The sequence below is a fragment of the Mus pahari genome, chromosome 18 (genome assembly GCF_900095145.1).
Source record: "Mus pahari chromosome 18, PAHARI_EIJ_v1.1, whole genome shotgun sequence".
Classification (NCBI taxonomy): domain Eukaryota; kingdom Metazoa; phylum Chordata; class Mammalia; order Rodentia; family Muridae; genus Mus; species Mus pahari.
The window spans coordinates 14,709,214-14,718,097 of NC_034607.1; the positions used below are offsets into that span (position 1 = coordinate 14,709,214).

At 50.9% G+C, this 8,884-nt stretch overlaps 1 long non-coding RNA gene across 2 annotated transcripts in view; it reads left to right on the forward strand.

The window, feature by feature from the left end:
* The first annotated feature begins 2,368 nt into the window (after positions 1–2,368).
* Positions 2,369–8,884, forward strand: part of LOC115062501 — a 176,370-nt gene continuing 169,854 nt past the window's right edge. Inside the window, exons 1-2 of one of the 2 annotated variants that reach the window (XR_003842453.1) lie at positions 2,369–2,396; positions 3,262–3,347. This is a non-coding gene — a long non-coding RNA (uncharacterized LOC115062501). Of the gene's footprint in view, positions 2,397–2,753; positions 2,837–3,261; positions 3,348–8,884 lie in introns of those variants that run through there. The other variant, XR_003842452.1, reaches the window with a different exon arrangement.

Below are 8,884 nucleotides of genomic sequence, written 5' to 3' on the forward strand. Positions count from 1 at the left end.
GCAGTGGTGGCTCTCAAGCTTAGCAAAGGGCCTTCCTTAGGGCCAGTTCCTTTATAGCCTGGCTGCTAGAAGGTCTGGAGAAAGGCCTGCCAACCTCAGGGAATCAGAGATGAAGGTGAAACTTCTAGAATGGTTCTTGGACTGGAACACTGACGGTCCAAAAAGGTCTAGTAAAATCAGGTAGGTGAATGGTTAGGGAGCCCACCCCGCTCTGGAACAAAGCAGTTAGCAAGGCTTTTACTGAAGGAAGAGAGGGCTGCAGAGATGAAATAGGCCCCCCACCCCCCACCCCCGCGCAAGGCCGGTGGGGTTGCTTCAGAACCTATTTTATTCTGAGACCAACCAGGAGGGACTTGCAGAGTTTAAAAGGTGGTAAGCTGCGGTGTGGGACACTAGTGCAGTAGTAAGGGCGGCAGTCATGATGGAAACAGAGGATTGGCAAGGTAAGGGTGAGCAAGCTATGCTCCTCTTCGCTGTCCTTGGCTCTTTGCTTAGTCGAAAGGACCCGGCCCCGGGCCAGAGGTTCACTGAGAGAAAACAGACCCGAGCCTCTTTCTGTTTCTTTCAAAGGGTCTTCCTGGTTCAGGTGTTTTAGAATTTATAGGATTAGATGAGACCGTTACCCCTCCAAACACACCCACCCACCCACGCGCGCGCGCGCGCACACACACACACACACACGCGCGCGTATACACACCACCTCCGCGGCTTTTGGCAGCAGCCTCTTCAACCCATGACCTCATGCTTTAAGCTTCCATATAGTCTTTCTCCCGCCCTGTCCACACCCGGAGCCCAAGTGGGGGTGGGGTGGGTCAGGGACAGTGGCTTATTCTCGCGCCAGATTTGAGGAGAAAATGGCACAACGATTCCTCCACACAGGGGAGGGAAAGGATGGTGTAACTTTTTCTCGTGGAAAAAAAAAAACTCGTTGTTCTACAGATCCTCCAGCACTGAAGTCTAGATCTCCGCGCCGGGCGGCTGGTTTAGTTGAACTATCTTAGGTGCACGTTTCCTCTGACTAGTAAAGAAGTACGGAGATGGCTGGAGATGCCAGGGATGTTGGCCTAAGGTCGTGGCACCTGGACTGTTTTGCAGTCCCGGGACGAGGTCTTGCTTGGATCCTTTTCCGAGGCCAGCCAGCGGCCCCCGAGGGGGGTTCGAACCTTTGGCTGGCCTGCCAGCCGGCGCCCTGCCCCCTTGCTCGCAGCTGCTCTCCGTTTGGGTGCAGCGGTTTTCCCCCGCAGAGCAGGAGGAGGAGACAAGCCCAAGGAGGGGGAGCGACTTCAGGGCTCGGGTTTCTGCAACCAATGCCGAGCAGCCCCGGGCGGCCCCCCGGCGGCGGGCCCTCCTCCCCGGCACCACGTTCCACAGTCATGGCGCACGGCGAGGGGCGGACGCAGGGCCGCACCCGCGCCCCCTCCTCTCCTCCCTCCCTCCTGCCCGCCTCTCTCCTAGGCAACATCCCTCCCAGACCCAGTGGAGATGGAGACCTCTCCCCGCCCCCAAGGGGCAGAGGATGGAGGCGCGAGCTTCTCCAGAACCCGCAGATCCCTTCCTGGGAGCACCCCCCAGGCCCTAGAACGACGGGGGATGCGGTGGTGGTGGTGAGGGTTCGAGGCACAATCCTTTCCCGCAGCCTGCCTGGCTCTTGGTATCTTTGCAAATCCTTAAATAAACAACAACAACAACAACAAAAATCTCCCAGCCCGAGTCGTTAGATTTGCAACGCGCCTTTTACAATAACCGCGACTGCGACGCAGGAAGCAATCCTGCAATGGGTCCGGAGTGGGAAGGCGGCAGCTTCCCGGCCACCAAGCTGATCTCCCACCCCTTCCACTCCAAGGGGGCCTCGAGTCCCCCACCCCCTCCTCGGATCCGAGTCTCTGCTGCACTCCGGGGACTGACAGGTCCTCGGCTCGTGGTCCCATCCTCTCCCGTTCAGAGACTCGCCAGCTTACAAAAGGTGCAAGCTCACGCATACACTATGCGGAGCGCGGAAAAAAAAAAAAAAAAGTCGTCCGTGCACCGGCTAGGGGAAGGCTGCGAACAATGCACCGGGCGTCCCGCGCCTGCCGGAGCGCGGCGCCCCGGGGGACAGGGGCGGCGGGCGGGGGCCGCGGCGGAGAACCCGCCGCGCTGGACACCTTACTTCCTGCTTCCCCGCCCGCCGCCAGCCCCAGCTCTGCGGAGGGATATCTCTCCCCTCCTCTGTCCCTCTCCCTCTTTTACCCGCCTGTCTGCCCCCCTTTTCTGACCCCCCCCACTCCACCCCGCCTTTCTCCTTTTGCAAGAAAATAATTTGACAGTCGATTTGCTGACAGGGGAGGAATTTGCATCCTGGATTAAAAAAAAAAAAAAAAAAAAGGCCGAGAGGAGCTTAGGAACGGTTGCTAGGGGTGGGTGATGGGTGAAAAGGGGTGGGTTGGGGTGCTGGGGAGCGGATCCGGAGGGCTCGGGGAGGGGGCCATGCAAAAAGGTAAGGCCAGGTTAGCGCTGCTCGGCCCTGAGTGGGCTGCGGCCGGGGGAGGGGCGAGAGATACATATGTATTTCTGTCTCCCCAGCACACCCCCTTCCCTCTAAGCGATGGCTGAGAGGCGGTGCATGCAGATGGGGAGTAAGTTTCCTGGAGGGGAGGAGGGTGGATGCACGCGCGCAGCCCGGCGCTGCAAATTTCCACCGGGGAGGGAGAGAGTGGCTGGATGCGGAGAGTTTGGAGTTGGAGGGCAAGGAAGGGAGCAGGGCCTGGGGGAGGGGGGGAAAGAGGGGTGCTATTGGTGTTGTATCTGGGAGTAAGTTTCCAAGAACGAGAGAGCCTGCACGCTTGCTTGCTAGCTAGTAAGTTTCTGGCCGGGGAGGGCGCGTGAGGAGGAGGGGGGTGTGCATGTATATAGAAGGGGGGAGGGGGGAGCAGATTTCCTGCGGGGAGGTTGAATACATATGGAGAGGAGATTTCCTGGAGGGAGGGTTGGAGGCGTAGACCGGACCGAGTAAGTTTCTTGCTGGGGTGGTGGCTGAAGGTGGTGAGTTGGTGCTTTAGAAAACCCTGAGCTTCCCACCCGGGACTCGGGGGGGGGGGGAGAGGGCCGTGCTGTGGGAGGGAGGGGCGAGGGGCCAGGTTCCCTGCTTGGGGAGAGGGGCTTGCATCTGGGGAGTATGTTTCCTGGCGGAGCGATATTTGTTTACAGGCTGAGGGCAGTACTGTAAATGAGTAGCTGCGAGAAGGCGGCTGACATAAATTAATATTGAAATTATTCCATCAGCTCGGCTCGCCCCCCAGCTCACCCCCCCGAGTGGAGATTGGTCGTCTTGTCGGATTGCCCAGGCACTTGTTGCCGAAACAGCCAAGGTAGGCGAAAAGCTTATTAAGTTTCATTAAAAAAAAAAAAAAAATAGTTGGGAGGAGGGATGCTCCGTAAGAAGATGGGGGTGGAGTGTGGAGGGAAGCCTGCGGGGGACACAGAAAGACAAGTCTCCCGCGGCCTCTTTACTTTCAGTACGTTAGCAGGGCCTTTTCCCTGCTCGCCTTCTTCCCTGTTCCCTCTCTGGGCTCACAGCATCCCAGCAAAGGGGGAGGGGTGAGGTGGGCGGTGTAACTGGCAAACCCCAGCTTAAAGGGTGTCGGTGGTGGGTTTGAAATTGAAGGTTGGTATATTATAAAGCCTCCATTCTTCCAGCCAAGAAACCGCAGGACCCTAGGGATGTGTCTTTTGGGGTTTTTGACATGATGCATATGTGTATATATGTGAGTCTGCGGGCTCTGTGGGGGCTGGGTAGTCCCCAGAAGTAAGTGTGGCCACCCAGGTGGGAGAAGTGTATAAGCAAGCGAACTTGCCTCTTCACTCCCCAACTTCAGTCTGGGAGTCTGGGAAGTTACTGCTGGTGGGCTGAAGAAGCAGAAATTACAAACCAAAGCACGGTTTTACCAACGGAGGCAGGCTGACAGCACCTGGCAGGCAGCCTCTGGCCAGCGCCTGGCTGGAGCTTGCGGGGCGCCATCCTTGGGTTAAAGAAGGAAAAAAAAATGCCTTGGGGTTCCGGGCATGTTAGAGTCAGCTTGCTGTCAAACTCCTCAGACAAATGTTGCTTTGGTAAGTGAAGTGTTTGTGTTGTAGTCAGTGCTTGGTCTTTCGTGGTCCTGGACTGTCTGGCTAAGTGTGTGGAAGTCATGCTTCGACATGACCAGTTCAGGCATGGCCCAAGACGTCAACAGAGCATGCCTGGGAGAAGCAGTTTTCTTGGCCTTTTCCTCAGGCCTCCGAGGTGGTTTAAAAAGAAAGAAAGGAAGGAGTTTTAAATTGTCCCAGGCGGTGACAATCTTCTGCACCATTGGTGTTTCTCATGCAAGGAGTTCTGTGGGGAAGCGTGCTTGGTGGTTCTCACCCCAACAAGATGCTGGAAGACCCAGCACTGAGCTGGTTAAACCAGCAGTCATTGCCTCTCCTTGCTTGCTTTCTTGGCGCTCAGCCTACTGGGTACTGCAGATACTCTTACTTTGATGGGAGCTGGTGTGGGGAGTTGAACTTGGCCAGGAGAATTTGAGCACCAGGGGGTCTGGCCAGGAACTGGTTAGTAGGGTTAAGGCATAACCAACTAACACTGGGGTTAACTGAAGTCGGTTAAGTTTTCCTGAGTTCTGTAAACAGGTTTTGAGTCTAGAAAGGGAAAATGGGTTAAAAAAAACAAAAAACAAAAAACAATAACACCCCCCCCCTTTATGTTACTGATAAACAGTCCGTTTTTCCTTCTGTCCTTCCTCCCATCAGGTTTCAGGATAAAGGGTTTGATATTTGGCAGTTTGAGAGTTGAGTTAGTTCGAATTATTAGTGCCACTTATCACATGTTCCCAACTAGGCATTAGCTAAACAAATTAGCTCTTATCTTTAACTGGCCTAGCAGCTGAGCCTGATTGGGTGTATACGCTCTGAGAGTAAATAAGAATTCCTCATGTGTGTTTATTCCACGGTGGAATTATTTACATGTCTAACCTGGGAGCCAAGAATAGTCCTTCATGTTTTTTTTTTTTTTTTTTCCCCTCTTAACATTTATTTTATTGTCTCGCTTTCGGCCATTAATCAAGTCACAGTAGCGCCCCCCCCCCCACGCCATTCAACTGAGAATGTTCTCGTGGTAATAAAGGCTTGAAGGCCCAAGAATCATAATTCATTCTTTTTAAAATATTGTGACAATCGTCCGGATTTGATTTACAGGAATTGATACCCGGAGTGACACACCCCTTTGGGCCCCGCCCTTTCAGACATGTCCATTTTCTCCAACTGATTGTTTAGAAGCCAGCCTGACATGGGGGGAGAGGGGGAGGGAGGGAAGGTGCCGTTGCCTTATGCATTATAGGCACAGAGAAGATTAATTTTGTAGGTTCCAGAGTGAACGTGGGTCTTTTCACAGCTTGGTAAGCAGGCATCCACGTAGCAGGCATGTGCTAATATCAGAGAGCATTTACACACGCTTACTGTGGAAAGTGTCAGTCTAGGAGCTGTGCAGAAAGTACTCTGTTAACCAGCCTGGGCCTGTGGTATTTGTTGAGTTCAGAGTTTAAATTATAAAGAGGGGAGAGAGGAGAGGGTGCTGTGTTCTGTGCCTCGTATATAAAAATGTGCAGACACGAAAACAAAGCTTATTTAGAATTTTCTCTTTCTTCTTTGATGTATGGGTTTATCATAAGAACACAAAGTATTGTTTTTCTCCCCCCTAGGCGGGGTGGGGTGGTGCATAGAAGAATTTGCCAAGAGACTGATGGGGTGAGAAGAACTAAAATTGTTTATATTTAGTAGTTGGTTTGAGTTTGTGGGCATTTGTAACGTGACAGAACTTCTAAAGTGAATCTGAAAATGGATAGGGTACCAATTTCTAGGCGTTTCTGCATACGGGGGTTATTGTTATTATTATTATTTTAAAAAGGATAGCTCTTTGGGTTCCAGTTTTATTCTAGAGTCACGTGGAGTGAGAACCCAGAGCTCTTGACACTGTCTTCCTGGGCCAACGGCCAAATTGCTTCATGGACTCGGGGCGAGTTGATTAACTTCTGTTTTTTGTCTTCTCCTGGAGAAATGGATTTGTACGTTGGCATTCCACAAAGGCGCTTGAGCGGCCTGGCAACCGTGCCAACATGTAAAAGCCATTACTTAGGAGAGCCTGCTGTTGATGTAGAGTCTCTCATTCATTTATGTCTTATGGAATTTTTTAAAAAAATATTTTTAATTGTGTTTCTGTGGATGAGTCTGCATGCGGGTATGTGCACATGTGAGTGCAGATTCCTGCCGAGGCCAGAGGTGTGGGGTCCCCTGGAGCTGCAATTATAGGCAGGGTTGACCCTCCTAGTGGGTGCTGGGGATAGAACTCCGGTAGTCTGCAAGGAGCAGTAAGTGTCCTTCACTACTGCTGAGCCATCTCTCCAATCCTGTTGTAGATTTATTTAAAAAAAAAAAAAATCCTAATTATACGTGCTGCTGGAGAGGGGGCCTGCACTTTCAGGCACCCAAAATAATTTTAGTTCATCTTCGAAGTTTCCTCTCCAGCCAGCTGGCTGGATGACCTAATGCTTAGTCAAGCTTGAGGTTAGTTAAACTGTTGTTCCCAGGCAGCAGGTAGCTTTGGGGAGGAGAAGGGGACCCCCGAAGCTCAGTGTGACCTTGCCTGATTAACTGTGAGCTCACGTGTGGGCTATTGCAATTTGTGCGAGTGGTGACTTCTGGGACCTATACTGCCACTCTGGAAAACTCTAGATGGTTTTATTGACTTTGGATATTGACCCAGAAAAATAAGGATCCAGACAGGTGCTCGGACCTCAGGCTGTGTGAGAGGTTGCCCTGGAGCAACACAAGCCCTGCTCATTTCTGAACTCACAAAACTGTGTGGCTGAACAGGGAAGAGGGCTGGAGTCCTCAGAGAGCTTGTGGGAAGGCTACAATCTTAAAGGATCTTGTGGGTTAACCGTATTTTTAGATTTTCATATTGGAGAGTAACTGGTGAGGTTAAAATATAGTTGAGATTTTTTCTCTTTATCCCCACCCCGTCCGGAAAGGGAGTAAAACCAGCCCGATTGCAGTTACTGGCATGCTTATGAGGGTGCTGTGGGCATGCGTGCAGCGTGCGTTCATGTGCGCATGCGTGTGCGCATAAGCAAGCCAGACGTCAGTGTTACCTGTCTCCTGCTCAGGTGCCCTGTCACCTTATTTATCTTATTTATTCATTTGACTTTTATTTGTGTATATGTGTACCACTGCGCATGTGTGGCGGCCGAGGGTAGCTTGTGGGAGTTGATTCTCTGCTGCCACTTTGTGGGTTCTGGAGGTCAAACTTAGGTTGACCGTCTCTGTGGCGTATGCCCTTACCACGTGTCCCCACCTATCCCCGGCCTCGTTCTGGCCCTTTTCACTTTGAATTTTGAAACAGAATTTCTCACAGAATCCGGAGCTCATTCATTCAGTGGCTGGCCCAGTGAACTCCAGGAACCCATCCTCCTGCCTCAGCAGCCTCCCTGTGCTCGGGACTATAGCCACATGCCATCATGTTTATTGTTTTGTTTGTCTTAGGTGTGTGTTGGAGATCTGAACTCGGGTCCCTACTTTACCCACTGAGCCATCCCCCCAGGGCTGCATTTTTAATAAATTTCTTCTGAGTTAAAGGACAGACACAACCACCAAAAACCCCTCTGGGACGTTTTCTAAGAATTTCAAATTCCCAGAGTAGCCACTTAGAGGAATTCGGGCTGAGGAAATTAATATTTAGGTTGTTTGTTTCTGCCTAGAGGACAAGAGGCTAGGAGTGGTATGGGACATGCTGGCTACTGATCTACAGACATTGAAAATACTTTTAGAGGAAGAAGAGAAGGAAAAAAATAAAACTTAGGATCTAAATGGCTATGAAAATTTGGGGATCACATAATGTGGTGTTAACATCATCATTATTATTATTATTATTTTAATTTCTGACTTGAGAAGCCCTGATTTTCATTTACACATTTAGCAGCTACTTTTTTAAAAAATAATAATTTATTTATTTATTTATTATGTGCAGAAGCCTTTTTTTCTTATGTCTTGTGCATGCTCATGCCCCCAGTGGCCACAAGAGGGCATTGGATCCCCTAGAACCGGAGTTATGGGGGGTGTGGGTCACCATGTGGGTGCTGGGATTGAACCTGGGTCCTGAGCCATTGCTCTAGCCCAGTTCGCTTATTCTTTCTTTCTTTCTTTTTTTTTTTTTTAATTTATTTATTATTTATATGTAAGTACACTGTAGCTGTCTTCAGACACACCAGTAGAGGGCATCAGATGTCATTACATGTGGTTGTGAGCCACCATGTGGTTGCTGGGATTTGAACTCAGGACCTTTGGAAGAACAGTCAGTGATCTTAACTGCTGAGCCATCTCTCCAGCCTTCACTTCTTCTTTCTTGAGCACATACTATTTGCCAGTGGCATTAAGGGACTGGGAATCTTGGATTATAAGACCACAGGTGGATGTGGGCAGAGGTGGATGCTGCAAACTGGGATACATGCTCTTGTGAACTAGTGACCAGGCAGATCTAATGCAGCCTCCCCGAGGAGTAGCGTTGGAGAAGACAGAGTGGCCATGCAGCAGAGAGCCTGTGTGGCCCGCTTTAGATCCGTAGGAAGCTAGGGGATGTCTAGGTAAGGGGGAGGGAGCCTTGGATGGCCATTCAGAACCCTGTGGGCCGTGGAAAGTTTCCATCTCTTATTTTTAGTGATAAATCTAAATAACTCTTTACACGTGCCAAGCAAGTGCTGTACCTCCGAGCTACGACTTCAGTCCCTTTCCTTTCCTTTCCTTTCCTTTCCTTTCCTTTCCTTTCCTTTCCTTTCCTTTCCTTTCCTTTCCTTTCCTTTCCTTTCCTTTCCTTTCCTTT